We start from the raw sequence: 6,000 nt of genomic DNA on the forward strand, positions 1-6,000 counted from the left end.
ACTTGCTTGGGCCAAGAAACACGAGCAATGGACATTAAACCAGTGGAAATCTGTCCTTTGGTCTGATGAGTCCAAATTTGAGATTTCTGGTTCCAACCGCCAAGTCCTTGTGAGACACAGAGTAGGTGAATGGATGATCTCTGCATGTGTGGTTCCCACCGTGAAACATTGAGGAGGAGGTGTGATGGTGTGGGGGTGCTTTTCTTGTGAGACTGTCAGTGATTTATTTAGAATTCATGGCACACTTAACCAGCATGTCTACCACAGCATTCTGCAGCGATACACCATCCCATCTGGTTTGCACTTAGTGGGACTATCATTTATTTTTTGACAGGACAATGACCCAACACACCCCAGGCTGTGTAAGGGCTATTTGACCAAGAAGGAGAGTGATGGAGGGCTGCATCAGATGGAGGGCTGCATCAATAACAGTTGGTTGTATTCGTGAAAATCATGTGGGGTGGACGATTTGGAAGTTTTAAGCAACTATTGTTTGACATATAATGAAGTAAAATTCATTTAAAATAGCCAAAGTCGGAAAATAGAAAAGCAATTGCTGTTAATTGTACAGACGAGGTCTATGACCAGTTGGTTGTATACATAAAATTAATTTTGGGGGGATGCTATTGACGTTATAAGGAAGTCTTTTTAATTTAAAGGTCATTTAATTAATTGAAAACAGCCAAATGTAAAAAACTAAATAAAATAAAAACTTGTCTGCAGTCTAAACTGTTGCGTAGAGTGTTTCAGATTAGCGACACTTGCCAGACTAGGCATGCACCAGAGTTTCTGTGTCCAAACTATCGGTAAGAGTTGAAAATGAGATTGAAACACATTTTTTTTCTTTTTCGGTAAGCCTACATGAAAACTTCAGCGAAAAAAGTTAATTTTGTGTGCACTTGGTCATCACGCACTGATTTTTATCTGCAAGTCAGTTTGGTGGAAACACACCACTGGTGGGAAAATGAGCATATTTTCCTTATGCGGATTTTACAATATTTGCATGAAAATCTGTCGCCAATTGGATGGAAACCTAGCCAGGGAAGAGAATATTCATTTTGGAGTAATCGAATACTGACTAATCAATCACGAAGAACCCATTCACGCAGGAGCATTCCATGGGCAAACCTTTGAAGTATTCCTCAAACATTTCCATTCCCGGCGGCACATTTACCATAAACATAATATCAGGCTAAATTGGCCCATACAACAACCCTGAGACACCGGTGGTGGAGGTTAATCTGCTGCCCTCAATAAGAAGAGATCAGCCCGCCCTCTCCTCTGCTCTCTTCTCCTCTCATCTCCTTACAAACACTGCTTGGCTAGCCTAAATGGGAACACTAATCACCAAAAGAGGCGGTAGAGAAAGTAGGGTGTATTGTTCAACAGTCGTGTCCAACAGTCGTGTTGTTCTTTAAACTTTTTTTGTTTTGGCCCTGCCGCCGCAGGCAATAACGGTATATTCATAGCTGTAGCTTACCGTGTTGCAAACACATTTGTATTTCACAATATATATAAAAAAACTGAAAGAGCTTTGCCTGTAGCCTACCTTTTATGAGTGAGATGGCTAAAATATATTTTTTTAATAATGTGCTTTAAAAGTTAAAAGTTCAGCTTAAATTTAGTTTTGCAGTCATTGTAGCCTATCAGTCAAATAGTTTGTCTTTATGGCACATTTATTTTTCTCACAGATAACTCCTCTAGCAATTGCATTTGTTCAGAATTTCAGAACCCCACCCTCTATGTGTGGAAAATCCTGCAATATCTATACAGTGGGGCAAAAAAGTATTTAGTCAGCCAACAATTGTGCAAGTTCTCCTATTTAAAAAGATGAGAGAGGCCTGTAATTTTCATCATAGGTACACTTCAACTATGACAGACAAAATTAGAAAAAAAAATCCAGAAATTCACATTGTGGGATTTTTAATGAATTTATTTGCAAATTATGGTGGAAAATAAGTATTTGGTCAATAACAAAAGTTTATCTCAATACTTTGTTATATACCCTTTGTTGGCAATGACAGAGGTCAAACGTTTTCTGTAAGTCTTCACAAGGTTTTCACACACTGTTGCTGGTATTTTAGCCCATTCCAGCATGCAGATCTCCTCTAGAGCAGTGATGTTTTGGGGCTGTTGCTGGGCAACATGGACTTTCAACTCCCTCCAAAGATTTTCTATGGGGTTGAGATCTGGAGACTGGCTAGGCCACTCCAGGACCTTGACATGCTTCTTACGAAGCCACTCATTCGTTGCTCGGGCGGTGTGTTTGGGACATTGTCATGCTGAAAGACCCAGCCACTTTTCATCTTCAATGCCCTTGCTGATGGAAGGAGGTTTTCACTCAAAATCTCACGATACATGGCCCCATTCATTCTTTTCTTTACACGGATCAGTCGTCCTGGTCCCTTTGCAGAAAAACAGCCCCAAAGCATGATGTTTCCACCCCCATGCTTCACAGTAGGTATGGTGTTCTTTGGATGCAACTCAGCATTCTTTGTCCTCTAAACACAACGAGTTGAGTTTTTACCAAAAAGTTATATTTTGGTTTCATCTGACCATATGACATTCTCCCAATCTTCTTCTGGATCATCCAAATGCTCTCTAGCAAACTTCAGACGGGCCTGGACATGTACTGGCTTAAGCAGGGGGACACGTCTGGCACTGCAGGATTTGAGTCCCTGGCAGCGTAGTGTGTTACTGATGGTAGGCTTTGTTACTTTGGTCCCAGCTCTCTGCAGGTCATTCACTAGGTCCCCCCGTGTGGTTCTGGGATTTTTGCTCACCGTTCTTGTGATCATTTTGACCCCACGGGGTGAGATCTTGCATGGAGCCCCAGATCGAGGGAGATTATCAGTTGTCTTGTATGTCTTCCATTTCCTAATAATTGCTCCCACATTTCTTCAAACCAAGCTGCTTACCTATTGCAGATTCAGTCTTCCCAGCCTGGTGCAGGTCTACAATTTTGTTTCTGGTGTCCTTTGACAGGTCTTTGGTCTTGGCCATAGTGGAGTTTGGAGTGTGACTGTTTGAGGTTGTGGACAGGTGTCTTTTATACTGATAACAAGTTCAAACAGGTGCCATTAATACAGGTAACGAGTGGAGGACAGAGGAGCCTCTTAAAGAAGAAGTTACAGGTCTGTGAGAGCCAGAAATCTTGCTTGTTTGTAGGTGACCAAATATTTATTTTCCACCATAATTTGCAAATAAATTCATAAAAAATCCTACAATGTGATTTTCTGGATTTTTCTTTCTCATTTTGTCTGTCATAGTTGAAGTGTACATGTGATGAAAATTACAGGCCTCTCTCATCTTTTTAAGTGGGAGAACTTGCACAATTGGTGGCTGACTAAATACTTTTTTGCCCCACTGTATATTAATAAATTGAAACATGTCACTTATGAGTTGTGTAAATTATTTACAAGTATTTTCCTTGTAGTGAAATTAATGTATTTCAGTATCACCCAATACTCATAGCCCTTTCCTCCAGTCAAATGACCAAATTGCCCTCTAGTGGGTGGATTGTTAGTCATATTTTTCATAATTTCATAATTATTAAACTTTTTATTTTTAACTGCTGAACAGCCTGTGTTTCTATGTCAAATGGTTTTGTTATATTTCAGTCTTCTGTGATGTACATAAAGTGTAATATTGGGATGCAAACTTAAAATGGAATATATTTCAACTCTATATCTGACGTGGTATGTCTTCTTTTTCTAAAGCCCATAACTGTCACATCTGCTCCTGCCACGCCCTCTAGTGCTCATCCTGTGTCTCTTTGACATGCTACTCCCCCAGTGCTCTCTCCCTCTCCCTCTCTCTGTGTTTGTGTGTGAGATTGTGTGCTGGAGTCAGATCAGATCCCCACCAGCTGCAATCTGTTCCATAATCAAGACCTCTACAAATTCTCAGTCCTGCCACTTCCACACTGCCAGATTGTAATCTCTGCTCATTCTGCCCACTCTGACTCTGGTCCATGTCTCCAGTCTGTCTTCTTATCAGTCCTGCTACTCTGTCTTGGATTCCCCACTTTACGCTCACTTGGACTCCCCCCTAGACCTGATTACCCTGTCCCACCACATCTCGCTCCAGCCTCAGCCTCCGCACTTGGTTTCCGGCAACCCACCTGAGTTTTTCTGTGGCCTGCACTCAATCTTCCCAGTGTTTCAAAAAATACCTTTGGTTACCTCATTCCAGTATCCTCGTCTGAGTCTGCTTTTGGGTTCACCTGTTCGGCTCCTCGTGAAAATTACCATGTGTGCGTGGTATATACTTTTGTTTCAAAGTATATTTGTTTAAGACTACCAAGAAACACTATGTGTGACCCTGATTTAGCCCAGCAGTACATTTTTTATAAAATAACATTTTATTTGGCACATGCGCCGCGCCACCTTAAAGTGAAATGCTTACTTACAAGCCCTTAACAAACAATGCAGTTTTAAGAAAAATAAGTGATAAGTCAAAAAAAGATTAATAAAAAATAATTAAAGAGCAGCAGTAAAATAACAGTAGACGATGGCAGAAAAATGATGTATAATATAAGTACAAATAAAGCAAAGAAACACAATAACACAATTGGTTAGGAGACCGTAAAACGGCAACAATCTCTTCCGGCACCGTAGTACTTTAAATGGCACCTGTTAAATGAATGCCTATGATAAGTGGAGTGAGTGTCTGAATAGCATCAGGTGTAGCTGTAAGAGGTCAATGCAGGGATCGGATAAGTGTCAGAGAGCAAGGCCCTCCATCCAATCACATCCCAGCTTTCCACCTGTGTGCAGTTGAGAGGTGTGTTGAGGTCTACAGGTAAGCCCTTAGTAGTAATAAGTCAGCCACTGTGCTTGTAAAATGGTGAAAGTGGACTTTGTCTTGGCAAGATGGACTTTCCTCAGACAGCAGACTAACCTGCCTGTGTTTAGTCTTTTAAGCAACATTTGATTGCCGATACTCTAAAAACGTGCACAATGAGACAAGTGGCGGTGGAAGTAGCTTCTTTGACCTCTAGATTAGATGGTGAGGACTAGGGTCATTACTGCCTGACACTACTTCTTATAATTATATCATTTTGGATCTTGTTAACCATGTAACATGTGCCTATTCTTTGTCTGTTCTCTCCCTTTTAAAATAATGTTTACAAAAATTGTGTTTTCAAAAAAGTTAGTTGATAAGAAAGTTAGACCATGAGAATAATGTGCACACCTCTCTGATGGCCCCCAAAGTACCATCCCACCATTGTAGCAATTTTAGCCAACAGCAACATGCAACGCCCCTTGCAAGTCTCAAAACCTGGTCTCCAAGCCCAAAGGGAAACCTGCTAACCACTGCTCCAGTAGGTGGTAACAGGCGTACTTAGACAAGGTTCACTAAAGTATTCTGCATTAAAGATGAATTTGAAGAGAGAAATAGAGATAGTGTGAGACACATACAGAACAAAAGAAAGAGACAGAGTGGTGAGATAGAGAAAGATACTGTAGATGGAGAGATGGTGCACAACCTTGGGCAGTGCTTACAGTGGTGTTCATTTTTAAGCAGGCATAGAGACATACACCACATAAAAGGAAAACAGGCGTTGGATGAATTTGCAGTTGGGTCATTTGTAACGTGTGGATGGCATTGCAACACATGCTCCGTGTCTAGTCTGCTCTGTACAAACAGGGCTGGAAGAGAAGGCAGAGAGAGAGGGACATGGACAAGTGAGGAGGTGCCAATGGAAGAGTAATGAGTGTAAAGAGGCTGTTGTGAAGGTCAAAACCATCAGGAGAATTTCCTCACTTGACTAGGACAAACTTGGTGACCCGACTGGGCCAAACAATAAATTATATAACTACTTTTGAATAAAATTCATTAATTGAATTTAAATTGCTTATAAAAGTGGGTGGGGCCAAACTGGATAGACAATTAATGGATGGATAATTAATAAAACAATATTTGTTGGTTTATTATTTAATAGTTCATTTTTAAAAGGTCAAACTTGAGGAAAGTGTGGACACTTCCTTCCCTGCT

Source organism: Oncorhynchus tshawytscha, linkage group LG06 (genome assembly GCF_018296145.1).
Source record: "Oncorhynchus tshawytscha isolate Ot180627B linkage group LG06, Otsh_v2.0, whole genome shotgun sequence".
NCBI lineage: Eukaryota > Metazoa > Chordata > Actinopteri > Salmoniformes > Salmonidae > Oncorhynchus > Oncorhynchus tshawytscha.